The 15,312-nt window shown below is 43.6% G+C and overlaps 1 pseudogene; it reads left to right on the forward strand.

Annotated features, from left to right (window-relative positions):
* Window positions 1-12,937: 12,937 nt before the first annotated feature.
* LOC123447552 lies at window positions 12,938-14,998 on the forward strand (annotated as a pseudogene).
* Window positions 14,999-15,312: the final 314 nt, after the last annotated feature.

The following is a 15,312-nucleotide window of genomic DNA, read 5'->3' on the forward strand; positions in this document are numbered from 1 at the left end:
AGAGAGAGTTAGTTCGACATGAAGGTTGAGGCGGTTGACGGGTTAATGGAAACCTGATTTGGAGCGGGTGCGCATAGGATAATCGTTGGCAGCTAGGACAATGGAAACAACGCGAATTACGATGGGAGAGGTACTGATGTCCGGCGCAACGGATGATGCGGACAATTGAGGAGATGGCGGTGGATCAGCAGGTGTGGATGAGGGTGATGATGTAGAGGGGGCGAGGGTACATGTGTTGAAGGAGTTGGGTTGTGGTTTCGTTGCGATTGTGTTTCAAGGAGATCGATGGCGTTTGGTTGAGCTGGTGGGGAAGAAGTGCTTGTAGGTTGGGATGTCGTGAGAGGAGCATAGAAGGGGAAAGGGGTAGGAGGCCGGGCGGGTGCGGGTGGAGCGGTGTTTGATGGAGTAGTATGTTGAGCAAAAGGAAAAATGTGTTCGTCAAACATGACGTGCCGAGACACAATGACCCGGACAGTGTTTAATTCAAGGCATCGATAGCCTTTATGCTCGTCTGAAAAACCTAGGAGAACACACGGGAGAGAGCGAGAAGATAGTTTATGGGTGGTAGTAGCTGAAGTGTTAGGGAAACAGAGACAACCTAAAACACGAATGTCGGAGTAGTTTGGTTGGCACAAAAAAAGAGAGAAATAGGGGGTGTTATTAGGATTGTCTTTGGAAGGGCGAATATTGAGAAGATATGTAGCGGTGTGGAGAGCTTCTGCCCAGTATTAAATTAGGATGGCATGGAGGATTGACGAAGAAGGGTATGAATAATATCGTTGATAGTGCAAAGAGAGCGTTCAGCTTTGCCATTGTAAGGAGAGGTATAGGGACAAGAAAAACGAAGAAGAATGTCATGGTGGAGCAAGCCATTGTAAGGAGAGGTATAGGGACAAGAAAAATGAAGAAGAATGTCATGGTGGAGCAAGAAAGTGTGATTTTTAATATTATTAAATTCACAACAGTTGTCAGATTATATGAAGCGAATAGGAAGAAAGAAGTGGATAAAAACATATTGCTGAAAATTAAGAAAGAGGACGCGAACATCAGATTTGTTGCGTAGAGAAAAGGGGGCGAGAACCACAAGTAAGTTAGTATGGTGTGTGCAGTACGCGAGAGACTCACGACCTCACGTATAGCACGCTTCTATTGCCGCCGTCTCCTGTATGTCATGTACGCTCATGTAGTCCCTCCCACTTCCATCGGATATGTAATGGTTATTTAAATTTATGAATATTTGGAAAATAAATTCGACCTCACGTATAGCACGCTTCTATTGCCGCCGTCTCCTGTATGTCATGTACGCTCATGTAGTCCCTCCCACTTTCATCGGATATGTAATGGTTATTTAAATTTATGAATATTTGAAAAATAAATTCAACCTCACGTATAGCACGCTTCTATTGCCGCCGTCTCCTATATGTCATGCACGCTCATGTAGGAGGTGTTTGGTTGCACAACTGGTAACGTTAGTTAACGTAATCAGGTCACATTGTTATCTGAGGTCTAACGAGCTCTTTGCTACTCCCTCCGTTCAGAAATACTTGTCCTAAAAATGAATATAATGGATGTATCTATAGCTAAAGTAAGTCTAGATACATTCATCTATAGGACAAGTATTTCCGGACGGAGGAAGTAGTTTGTTTGGTTCGTCCAGTGTAAAGGAATTGCATACCGTAGTTTTGTTCTTCTTTCACCAATGCGTGCATGAGGAATCTCTCTCCCGACTACCAAACTTGCTGTCGTCGCTCGTCGGCCATCCTTCTTCCCGTCAGCGATCTCCTCTGCTCCAGCCGCCATGAGCATGCCTGCCGGTGAGTGCCCTCGATCTCAAGCGCCCCCGGCCGTCCTCGGGCATGCGAGCTGCTGGCTACCTCGATCTCGTAGGCCATTGGCTAGCTCACGATCTTGCGCGCCGCCGCGACGCATCTCAAGTGTCGTCGGCGAGTTCCTGATCTGGTGCGCCGCCGAGGCCGATATCAACTGCCGTCGACCAGTCTTCGATCCGGCGCGTCGCCAAGACCACTCCTCATGCCCTCAAGAAAAGAATCAAAAAATCGCATGACAACGAGGGAACGGATAACGGCCACAGGTGGGCGGAATCAGATTTGTATAGCGACGCAACCTGATTACGGAGGAACTCATTACGCTAAAGTCGAACCAAACAGAAATTGACGTATTCAGATCCCGCCGTTATCGGGTTATGTTACAGAATGCCCAACCAAACACCTCCGTAGTCCCTCCCACTTCCATCAGATATGTAATGGTTATTTAAATTTATGAATATTTGAAAAATAAATTCGACCTCACGTATAGCACGCTTCTATTGCCGCCGTCTCCTGTATGTCATGTACGCTCATGTAGTCCCTCCCACTTTCATCGGATATGTAATGGTTATTTAAATTTATGAATATTTGAAAAATAAATTAGGAACATTTTCTTGTTGCGGTAATACATTTTTAGAACCAGGAAGCTAGCTGTTGTGTTTTTTCTAACAGAAAATAAAAATAAAGCTCTTGTGTTTTCCACTCAGATCAAAGCACATTGCTATTTTTTCCCATGAGGTACTAGTAGAAAATGAGGCTTTAAACCCGGTTTGTTTGGACCATTAGCCCCGGTTCAGGAATCGGGACTATAAAACGGGACTAATGCTAGCCCGGTTCGGCCCCGAACCGGGCTAATTGTCCTTTATGTGGTGGGGCTGGAAGCGAGGGGGAGGGGTATTAGTCCCGGTTCTTGTTACGAACCGGGGCCATTGCTTCGCTGCCTTTTTTAGCACTTTTTAGGGTTTAGGTTTTGCATTAAATTGGATGGGGTTATTTTGCTGCCCCTTTTTTGTTTGCTATTTTTTCATTTATTTGTTTTGTGCACTTTTTAATTTTTGCTTTGCAATAAATTGGATGGTACATACACAACAATAAAGGAACAACTATAATGCACATCATCGTCACAAATGCATTACACCATCTCATCCGTCATGCTTTGTCAAACATATAACAAAATGTAGACACGAGTTACATGCACATATGTATCTCTTTTACACTTAAAATTTCACTGCATCTGCGGGCAATAGTATTCTCCCTTCAGATCTAGGACCTCTGCATCTAAGAATTCGGCAATTTCCTCTTGAATTGCTCATAGGCGTTCCTGTGGTAGAAGATCGTGCCGCAACCGTTCGATCTAATTTAAAGAAGGGGTCAATATATATATATCAATGAAACCGAACACAATTGATGATAATAAAATAAAGTTGTAAGTATTGTTTATGATAGTCATGTTTTATATACCTTTTATGTTAATAAAATTCTATGGTAAATTGCTCATATTTCCAACAAACTCCTCACCATAGCCAGATTCACCTCTTAGGCCAACTCCAGTACGTGACCCCATCCGAACGTCCGTTTGACCCGTATTCTGTCCGTTTGGGACGGGCGATGGGGTCGTGTTCGGTCCCTGTGCTGAGAAGTGGTGGCCGTGCGCCCAACACGCGGACGGATCCTTCGGCCGCATCTTGTCCGCCACGACCAATATGCCATGTATTCATATTTATAAATGTTTTAAACAAGTTTGCACGTCCAAATATCAATTCTCTCGAATAAAAATAGTTTTACAACCCAGTCGAAATTGTCTCGAATAAAATAGTGTTACAACCAAATCAAAATTGTCTCGAATAAATATAATTAACCAATACATCTATTGGTTTTCATTGTGCTCAACCAAGTCATTTTGAAGCTGCAAATGAGTGTGCCAATCATGGATTTCACGATGGAATTGGGTAAACTGCTCAAACGTGGCCGGTTCTTGGTCCAGGGGCTCAACATTGTTACCTGGGAAATCAAATCCTTGGTCGAAAATAGAGTCATCACGCTCGTCCTCGACGATCATGTTGTGCATGATCACACAAGTAGTCATCACCTCCCAAAGCTTCCCTTCATCCCATGTCAATGCAGTGTTTCGAACGATACCCCATCGGGATTGAAGCACACCAAAAGCACGATCCACATCTTTTCTAGCACTCTCTTGCATTTGGGCAAATCTCTTTCTATTCTCTCCTTGTGGGTTTGAGATTGTCTTCACAAAAGTTGACCACTCAGGATATATACCATCAGCTAGTTAGTATCCCTTGTTGTAGTGGTGACCATTGATCTCATAGTTGACATGTGGGGAGTGGCTTTCTGCAAGCCTAGCGAACACTGGGAAACGCTGCAGCACGTTGATATCATTGTGAGAACCGGCCATGCCGAAGAAAGAATGTCATATCCAAAGATCGTGCGAAGCCACCGCTTCTAATATGACAGTGCAAGCTTTCACATGCCCCTTGTACTGACCCTGCCAAGCAAATGCACAGTTCTTTCAATCCCAGTGCACACAATCTATGCTGCCAAGCATGCATAGAAAACCTCTATCGATGTTGAATCCCCAGAGTCCCCGACAGACAGGCCAGGGGACGACAAGGGCGTGTCTCCCGCCAGTCCGCGCGTTGTCCGTCTCTCCCCAAACACCGTGCAAGTTTGGGCTGAGAATGGGTCAAAAACGGACGAAAAACAGACATTGATCCATTTGAAACCGCGCGTTGGGCCGCCCTATTCATCCATTTCATCCTATAGTAAGCTTGCACGTGCAACGCACGATAACCAAACAAAATCTCATTCAAGCAGCATTTACTAACCATTGCTTCAAGTTCAAGGTATGTAATTCCATCATCCAAAGTTCCAAACTCAATCCTGGCACCGGTGGTAGAGCGAAGTTGTTGTCATTGGAGGTGGCGACCCGCGAGTCCTACAGAAAGGTCGTGAGCGTTGTCGTGTCCCATACGATCGATCAAGATGTCTTGCTCCCCTTGCCACACAACACCGTCTATGTCAACATGTCTTGTTCACAATGCTAACCTATTTTATGTGATCGAAGATCCCGTAAATTAGATGTGGAATACAAGTTGTCACGATGGAATTGGATAAACTGCTCAAACGTGGCCGGTTCTTGGTGCAGGGGCTCAACATTGTTACCTTCAAAATCAAATCCTTGGTCAAAAATGGAGTCATCACGCTCATCCTCGACGATCATGTTGTGCATAATCACACAAGTAGTCATCACCTCCCAAAGCTTCCCTTCATCTCATGTCAATGCAGGGTTTCGAATGACACTCCATCGGGATTGAAGCACGCTCCACATCCTTTCTAGAACTCTCTTTCATTTGGGCAAATCTCTTTCTCTTCTCTTCTTGAGGGTTTGAGATTGTCTTCACAAAAGTTGACCACTGAGGATATATACCATCAGTCAGGTAGTATACCTTGTTATAGTGGTGGTCGTTGATCTCAAAGTTCACAGGTGAGGAGTGACCTTCTGCAAGCCTTGCGAACACTGGGAAACGCCGCAACACGTTGATATAATTGTGAGAACCGGCCATTGCCGAAGAAAGAATGTCATATCCAAAGATCGTGCGACGTCGCTTCTAATATGGCACTACAAGCTTTCACATGCCCCTTGTACTGGCCGTGTCAAGCAAATGGACAGTTCTTCCAGTTCTTCCAGTCAAGCAAATGGAACCAGCGCTGCGCGACGCGCCAAACCAGGCGATGGGCGCGCGGCAAACATGTTTTTTGGACGCGGCGCGAAACGCGGCTGTTGGAGATGCTCTTAGACAATGACCTCAAGAGAGGACACAGATCGAGGCCGCCATCGTCCGTCCGATCGGGGAAGACCCAGATCAAATCAAGAGCTCCCCCAACCTCAGAGGAACCATTGTACGATTTTGTTAGAAATTAATTAGTAGATTAATTCAAGGGATATGTCCAACCCGAACAGTCGTGTCTCCTCTTTGTGTCTATTGCCAACAGGCACCTGTTCTGGAGGGATGCCTCCGAACAGGCACCTCTTCTTCGCACCTCTTCGAGATGTATATAAACTTGAGAATCAATAGAAATCAGGACTGATCGTCCATTACTTTCATTCAATCTCGTTTTACTCTAACACGTTATCAGCACATAGTCTCTACCGTTAGAGAAAGAAAAGGTCGAGACGGCAGTGAGACCCTCGCTACGCACGGTGGCGCAGATGCATGGCGGAGGCAGCGAGTGTCCAGGGGATCCAAACTCTTGCAGCGTCTGCAACCGGCAGCACGCGGAACGGGCGACTGTTGTGCTCCGGCTACAGAAGGCGACGACGCATGGAGATGGAATCCGCCCCGCGGCGGCAACATGTGAAGACGAACCTTGCATGTACTATGGACTTCGGCCGCGAATCCGCTCCACCCGCCAGTCCAAGTGCCCAACGGGCGTGAGGCGATCCGGCACTGCTTCCAACGGAACAACGGAGGAAGAAGGACGATGCATGCATGCATGCAACCCTACAGGAAATCCGCATGCATGGAACCCTACAGGGAATCCACATGCAAGCATCGCTATGGGAAATCGATTAGGAAAATGATTTCTTGCCTTTTTTGTGAATAATATTAGTACAAATATTATGTTCTCACGAATGACCTACGTGAATCTGTTCACTGAAATTGATCAGGATAAAGAAATGATGGATCAACCGTCTAAAGGGAAGCGGGGGCAGGCCGCAGACCAGCGTTGCGGCACGGTCAAAGGCAGGGATTGACGGTGATTGCCGGCGTTCTTCATGCAAACCGGCTTGCCATGCAGCAGCGTTGTAGAGTCTTTACGGCCAGCGTCGTACTCACCGGCGGCGCGAATCCCGCTGCGAAGGCAGTGCCCTGTGTGCAGGCAGCCCTCGGTTCCAACGCGGCCTCGCTCCAGCGCGGTCGAACCATTCCAGACAGCAACTATGGTTATTTTTCTCATGAGGGAATTGCTAACCGCGCAAGAGGAAGAGAAATCCTTTTATTTAATGATTTTGCAAATCAGCCCTTCGATTCTATGCATATCATGAAGCCAATATATATGATAGACCATCAGGTCTTGCTGAATCGCACAATAGTCGATTATGCATCATGACCGCTTGAGGCTCCCAAGTCCTCATATATGTTGCACAGAATATGGAATTTACTTGTAAATTTGGAAACATGAGATAGTGAAGTGTATGACACTGCCTGAATATGTCAAATTAACATTTGTCACAAGGGATTGACAAATGAGACATGCTGCTTAAATGCAGATTACTCAATGTTATTGTGAGGTCTATATTACATCGTTTCGACATAATGACTACCTTCAATTTTACATACAACTTATGGATTGCGTTTGTGGCAATGAATTATATTTCGTTCACAACTGTGAGGTCTACACCACCATGAGGTGATTACCTTCAATGTGTTTTAAAACATAAGGTTGTGAGAAGCTCCATAAGAATGAGGTCTACACTACTCAGTAGTGATTATCTCCATGTGTTCAAAGCAAAGTGAAGGCACAAAACTTATGACATAATCATTATGAGGCCTACACCGTTAGTGCCTACCTTCATGATGTTTTTCCAAATACTTATCAATTTTATAGCATTTGTCATTGGTTGTGACTACAGAGTCACATGCTCCATCAGAAGAGGAATCCAAGGCATTAGTGGTGACTATGCTACATATTATGCTATGAAGATAATTATGCAAAATACTTGCATATTTTGGTGATTACCTTCCATGAGTACACAACTTATGAGATGTGATCTTAACAACGAATTAAATTTCGTGCACAACTGAGAGGTTTATGCCACTTTGTGGGAATTAACTTCATGTGTTTTAAATAACATAAGGTTGTGAACGCTATGATTGATTGCAACTATCCATAAGAGTGAGGCACTACTAGGTGGTTGATTACCTCTATGTGTTTTATGGAAATTAAAGTTTGTCCTTTATGAGATGACTACATTTAATTTGAAGATCTACACCACATAATGGTGATTATCTTCATGTGGAAGGGCTTAATTACCCTATGAGTCACTAAGAATCACCATGATAGTGATTATGCATAGCCATAGCATTTTCATTGTACTTAATTTACTGAAGGTAAATTAATGCATGAGCATTTCATGCAATATATGGCGGACCTTTTTTTGAAAGGAAATGCGATGTGATGACATAAGGTGGAAGTAACTATTGAAAATGTGTCATTGACATTAATTATTTTGTCGACCCGTGGCCTTGTCGCCATAGAAATTCCACTTGCACAGAATGTCATGGCTATCTTATAAATGCCTGAAATGTGCATATTTGCATTTATGTGACATCGCAATGTCTTGGTTCTCAAACCAACTATTTAATGAATGATGAATATCCATCTGTCCTTTTGGTACCACCTTAAGGAGAGACATGTTCACATAAGCATCACTCGAATGAGTATTCATTTGTATTAAGGACTTCAAGTCCATTGATGCTTATAATTCTGTTATCTATAAATCAACACTAAGTTGAGGATATGTGATAAGGAAGTCTCAGATCTTGATCTGATTGTGTGTCCTTACTGCACTTTACATTCTTCTATGATGGTAAAAGAAATACCATCTTCATTTCATGGTAAACATATGATGACCTTCTTGTGAAGAATCATCTGGTACACCCCAATGGGTGCTATATCATTACCTGAAATTTGTGCTAGCGCTTTCAGTACTAAGCAATATCTGGTTAGAGAACCACGAGGAGTTGAAAGTAAAGTGGAAAAAAGAGACAAGCAGAAATGGAGTGTATATCTCACAAAGGAATGTGTCATCTAAATAAATGATCACAATGACAACTCCCAAGTTTGTCAAATGTGTGGTTACATGAATATCGTACCTATGATTACCAAACCCTCAAACATATGGTCAAACCACACCATGAGTTTATTAAAAGGCAAATAAGTTCATTGTGGTATTTGAAAATTTGCAAACATACGACCAGAAACTATTCTGGTAAATGATGTTCTCGAATCTTCATCAGAAGGAGAACCAAAAATATAGTGCAATAAAAGAATGATCAATTCGTTTGTGCCTATGATATGTTTGCATAACTCATTTTTTCCGTAACATGGGAAACCTCATGTAATATCCCGATTATTCCCAAAATATTGTTTGCCTATAGTTGTACTACTACATGTAGTATAAATGTCCAATATCCTATTTCTTGGACATTATATTTGATAATTTTTGCATGTATGAATCAATTCATACTCAGTTTTGTTGCGTACACAATAATTTTCTAAATCTTACAAAATATTTGGTTTTAAGCCTTACAATCCAGGTTTGGGGTTGTTTAGAAAATTATTGACAATTCTATTGGTCACAACTTAACAAGTTGCAAAATTTCCCAAATCATCAGATTTTATGTGCACCACATGTGCCATAAGGAAAATTAATTTAAGGAACTCTCACCTTACAATTCTAAATGAGCCAACTCATTCTTCCTTGAACACATTCAGAAGATATGTGCATTCTCAACCATTGTGTGGTATTTTATAGATACTTTATGATACTCATGGAAACATTTATAAAATGATTTCTAGTGTGTCTCTTGTCCCGCAAACCATGAATGATATAACTAAATCAATTGCTCAAATTCTCAAAGTAAGAGCAAGTTATCCTAAACAAGGGATAAATCCATTCGAATGGACAACTTTGTTGAACTCATTTCACAAGAAATATCTGATTATATATAATACTTTATGTACATACCCAAAATGGTTTAGTTCAATATCTTATCAAAGATAGTGAAATTAATAATATGACCAAACTTATAGAATCATGATTTACTAGCCTCATGCTAGACAAATACGGCATTACACACCGTAAGTATGATATAAATCATACCAACTGCATAGCATACTACTTTCCCCTTTTAGTAATTACGTGGAAATCAACAAAGCATTTCCTATCTGCGATAATTCAGTTACATACCGGTATCACCACTCCAGCATACATCAATGGGCTCTCACAGAAAATTAGGGATCTAAGTGAGGAATGACAATTTATCCGTCAATCAAAATTATTCATAGCCCGTATGCTGATTGCATCAGCAATAAGGACATTTCTGGCATTAGGGGGAGATAAGTACCACAAAGAATGCCAAGAAATAAATTAGGAATGTTATTCACATTCAGTCCTTATATCCACGTACTCAAAGAATCTGAACAAGAAGTTTAGAATCACATATTTGCAACACATTGCAAATCTGCCACATACATTTACTGATGACAAAGGTGTCACTCAATTTTATATTCCTGCAGTAAAGTGTCAGAAAGAGTGGAGGTACCTGATAAACCACTCTTCTCCCAAAATGAGAGCAAGAGGGGGAGAAATCTGACCATACGAGATATAATCTCGCATATGCTTCCGCGAAAATAGAGGAAATCAAATCCTCAACTAGTAAATGTAATTCAACATCGAGTTGAAAGACACCTCACTAGATGCTCATCATCCAAAGCCCGACATAAATGTGCACAAATGTTTTCGTGTCGGGACATCGAAACACCTTGACTCTATTGTTGTAGAAAATCACAAGGAGTTAAAAGGAATAAATACATTTCCACAAATTTCATTGATTCCTCCAGAATCATATAACATAAGTCTACATTTGTCGACATATATTTCTTCTGAAAATTGCTAAAATCTTTTGGGCCCTGAACCAAAATCCATGGTAGAGTGCCTCTTGTACTCATATTGGTTCACATAAAAGGAAGCAAGTAATGAAGAATAGCACTCGCTCTATAAACGAGTGGTATTTACCACAGTAATACCTACTCCTCATAAGTATCTTCCATATGGAATACTAAAAACTTCTCATTCATAGACAAAGTCAATGAGGTGGTGAGAAAGCGAGGCTTGTAGCAAAAGGGTTCACGCAGAGACCCGACATCAAATTATGATGTAACATACCTTCTTGGTATGAGTGGAACTATGTTTCGATAATAAATACCATTGACAGTACACATAATACTATCCATGCAGTTGATGGATGAAGTGGCTACATACTCATATGACTCACTCATTTCGGAAATCTATATTAAAGTCCCTGAAGGGCTTACAATTCCGAATCCAAAATAAATCGCAACATATTTGTGTAAAATTTCAGAAGTCACTCTATGACTAGAAATAGTCGTGAATCATATGGTACTACCGACTAGACGAGTTTCTTCTTCACAGGATTACTCAAAGGATGATGATTGTTTATGTGTTAATAAAGGAATACCAAAATTTTATTTCCTTACATCACCTCCGTGTATATGATGATTTCATCATCAATGTCTCTACAAGACCTAAACATACATAAAATCATCTCAAGACGGAAAATTTGGATTCAACCAAATTTAGCTTAAGTTTACAACTTGAGCATTCTCTCAAGAATACATATCAGTCTACATATATCCAAACATATATGAGAAGTTCAATTTGGATATATCATATCAACAAAAGACATGTATGGTCATACTACCTTTGATAAGGTACAAATCCATTTATACCTAGGGGTGATAATGAAGTGATACTAGGACCTGAAGTTCTATATCTCACTAATGCCAAAGCACTCGTATACTTGCAAACTACGTCAGGCGTGACACTATATTTGCTATCTTTATTCGGAGTGCAACCTCAAACAAAAGGTATATGGTTGATATAAGTACTATTATCTTATATCTGAAGATTACAGTAAATCTTGGATATTTCCATCAGGAAATAGAAGATATGACCATGATATGATGTAATGATATTGGCTCTTTATTTGATCCCAACGATGCCATATCAATGACTGAATTTGCTGGAATAGCCATCACATGGAAGTCATATAAATGGATTTTAGTGGTTATTTCCAGTTATCATTCTAATATAATTGCTTTATATAAAGACATTGTAAAATATGCATAACTTAATAGAATGGTTAACCACACTCCAAATCATGTGGTTGAGATTCATCAGAATCACATAACTTGATTTATCAAGATACTTCCACTTGTGTTACTCAATACCTATAGGTTATATGAAGAGCAATATCATAAATCACATTGCTCAGAAATTACTTAGCCTCACGGATTATAGAAAAGTGAGGAAATAATTTGCAAACAAACTACTGTTATAATCCAACAGATTATACACAATCTCATGTTCATGTCAATGGAATTGGTATGAGACATCCTTCATATTTGCAAAGTTCAGGGGGAGTAATGTCCCAAACTATAACCTATTAACAATCATCAGATTGCATATATTGTACTCTTTTTCCCTTGATGAGTTTTCCCTATTGGTTTCTCATAAAAAGGTTTTTAACGAGACAATATAAACACAAGTATCTTTATATGCTATATCATTTTCTCCTTGTATTTTTCTCATTGGGTTTTAAAGGAGTTTTCAATGGCATGTACGATTGCACTCTTTCCCTTATGAGTTTTCTTTCAAAGTTTCTCATAATGGTTTTTAGTGAGGCAATATCTTCTCAAAGATCATATGTCATACTTTCTATTTTCCCTATCAGGGTTTTTCAAGAAAGTACTCAAGACATATTAATTGTTCTCTAAACTTATCAATGAGTTTTCTCCTTCTTCAAAGGTTTTTCTCATATGAGTTATCAAGAGACAATAATCATCATATGTTGCATCATTTTCTCCTTATTTTTCCCACTGGGTTTAAAGGAGTTTTAGCAACATATCTACTCTATTCTCCTCATATTTTTCCCACAGGGTTTTTGGGGGAGACTCTCAAGATTATCTGGAAGATTTCTCAAGATGGAAGATCTATATGCAAGAAGCTTTCAACGATGAAACATTCAAGGAGCGGTGTTGTACAAGGGAGAGTGTTAGAAATTAATTAGTAGATTAATTCAAGGGATATGTCCAACCCGAACAGTCGTGTCTCCTCTTTGTGTCTATTGCCAACAGGCATCTGTTCTGGAGGGATGCCTCCGAACAGGCACCTCTTCTTCGCATCTCTTCCAGATGTATATAAACTTGAGAATCAATAGAAATCAGGACTGATCGTCCATTACTTTCATTCAATCTCGTTTTACTCTAACAGATTTGATTCGAAATCAGTACCCATGTACGATGCTCTGTTATTTATCTTGAAAACCAATCTCAGCGATTGCAACATGTTTTGCTCGAGAATCTTTTCACATCTTGTCACGTTGTGGGCTGAGCAGTCTCTCTCCTGGAGATGAGTTGAGCACTGTCACTGAAACAAGTGGTTGTCAGATGAGGTGAGCACTGAGCACGGGACTCACTGAACACTGGAGCAGAGCAACCCAACGGAGATGGAGGTCGCATGGTTCCTGCCCCTCCTCCTCCTCCTCCTCATCCCTCTCCTAGTCCGCCTGCTGCTAGCGCACCACGGCGCCGGCAAGGCCAAGATCCCGCCTGGCCCGTTCGCCGTGCCGGGGCTCGGCAGCCTGCTGTTGCTGCGCTACTCCCTGGTCGACGCGGAGCACCTCCTCCGGCGCCCGTCGTCTCGCTGCGCGTCGGCTCCCGCCTCTCCATCTTCGTGGCCGACCGGCGGGTGGCCCACGCTCTCCTGGTGGAGCGCGGCGCCGCGCTGGCCGACCGCCCGGACCTCGTCATCAACAGCGGATGCACCGTCTCGGGCGCCAGCTACGGACCGGCATGGCGCCTCCTGCGCCGCAACCTCGTCTCCGAGACGCTGCACCCGTCCCGTTCCCGCCTCTTCGCGCCAGCGCGCGCCTCGTGCTCCTCGACAAGCTGCGGGAGCAGGGTCCTGGCCCCGACGGCGGCGGGGTCATGGTCATGGACGCGTTCCGGCACGCCATGTTCTACCTCCTGGCGCTCATGTGCTTCGGCGTGAAGCTCGACGATGACAAGGCCGCCGTGCGGGCGGTCGGCGCCGCGCAGCGCGACTGGCTCATGTTCGCTGCGCGGAAGACCAGCGTCTTCGCCTTCTTTCCGTCCGTCACCAAGCGTCTCTTCCGCGGGCGTCTCAAGACGGCCCTCGCCTTGCGGCGGCGGCAGAAGGAGCTCTTCCTGCCGCTCATCGACGCGCGGAGGGAGCGCAAGAAGAAGCAGATGATCAAGCCGGTGCCAACGGAGGAAGACACGACGCTGGAGCACTCGTACGTGGACACCCTGCTCGACATCAAGCTCCCCGGCGAGGAGGAGCGTGCGCTCACCGACGACGAGATGGTCAGCCTGTGCTCCGAGTTCCTCAACGCCGGCACCGACACGACGTCCACCGCGCTGGAGTGGATCATGGCCGAGCTGACCAAGCACCCGCGCGTCCAAGAGAAGCTCTACGACGAGATCACCGAAGCGCAGCCGCAGCAGCAGGGTGGAGACGACGTCGACGAGGAGGTCGCCGAGGAGGTGACGCAGGGCATGCCGTACCTGAAGGCCGTGGTCCTGGAGGGGCTGCGCAAGCACCCGCCGGGGCACTTTGTTCTGCCGCACAGGGCGGCGGAGGACATGGAGGTGGGCGGGTACCTGATCCCCAAGGGCGCTTCGGTGAACTTCATGGTGGCCGAGATGGGCAGGGACGAGCTAGAGTGGGAGAGGCCCATGGAGTTCGTGCCCGAGAGGTTTCTGCCGGGCGGCGACGGCGAGGGGGTGGACGTGACCGGCAGCAGGGAGATCAGGATGATGCCGTTCGGCGTCGGGAGGAGGATCTGCGCGGGGCTAGGGGTCGCCATGCTTCACCTCGAGTACCTTGTGGCCAATCTGGTCAAGGAATTCGAGTGGCAGGAGGTTGCAGGCGACGAGGTGGACTTGGCCGAGAAGCCGGAGTTCACCGTCGTCATGGCCAAGCCGCTATGCGCGAGGCTGGTGCAGAGAGCCAGATAACTAGATGATGAACCTGCTTTTTAAAACTGAATGCAGTTGATGGAATAATCTCATCTCTGCTGTTGAAATCAAGCACACACAAACAGAATCACTCTTCCATATATTGGTGTGTTGATGGCATGGCAACGGTAGCCGGATACAAGTTGAGGTTACAGCTTGCGGTGGTGCATACAGAGGAAAGCAGGGGATGAGGTTCAGAGTTGAGACGTACCATCCATGCCTCACTCTTGCTTCTCGGGTATGTATTCATATTTGGGTTAGCATATTTTGCGAACCCGTTGGTCATAAGAGATGGCATTTGCGAATCTTCGTCTGACAGTTTTTTTTTAAACGCGGTCCCTTAAGTATGATCTTAGTTAATAATCAGAAAACCGGACTAAAACCGTCACAATGCGCCCGCCACAACAGGGCACACAGAGCAACCTGACAACCTATACAATATCATATATAATTTTTGTTAGAATTTTTATTTTAAAAAATATTTTCATGCGCATGAGCGTGTGCTCCGGCGAGCACCAACGGATTTCCATTTCTAAGTACTTCCTTTGTAAACTAATGTAAGGCCGTTTAAATCACTACTTGTTGGTCTAAACGGTTTTATACTAGTTTACAAAAAAAG

Source organism: Hordeum vulgare, chromosome 4H (genome assembly GCF_904849725.1).
Source record: "Hordeum vulgare subsp. vulgare chromosome 4H, MorexV3_pseudomolecules_assembly, whole genome shotgun sequence".
NCBI lineage: Eukaryota > Viridiplantae > Streptophyta > Magnoliopsida > Poales > Poaceae > Hordeum > Hordeum vulgare.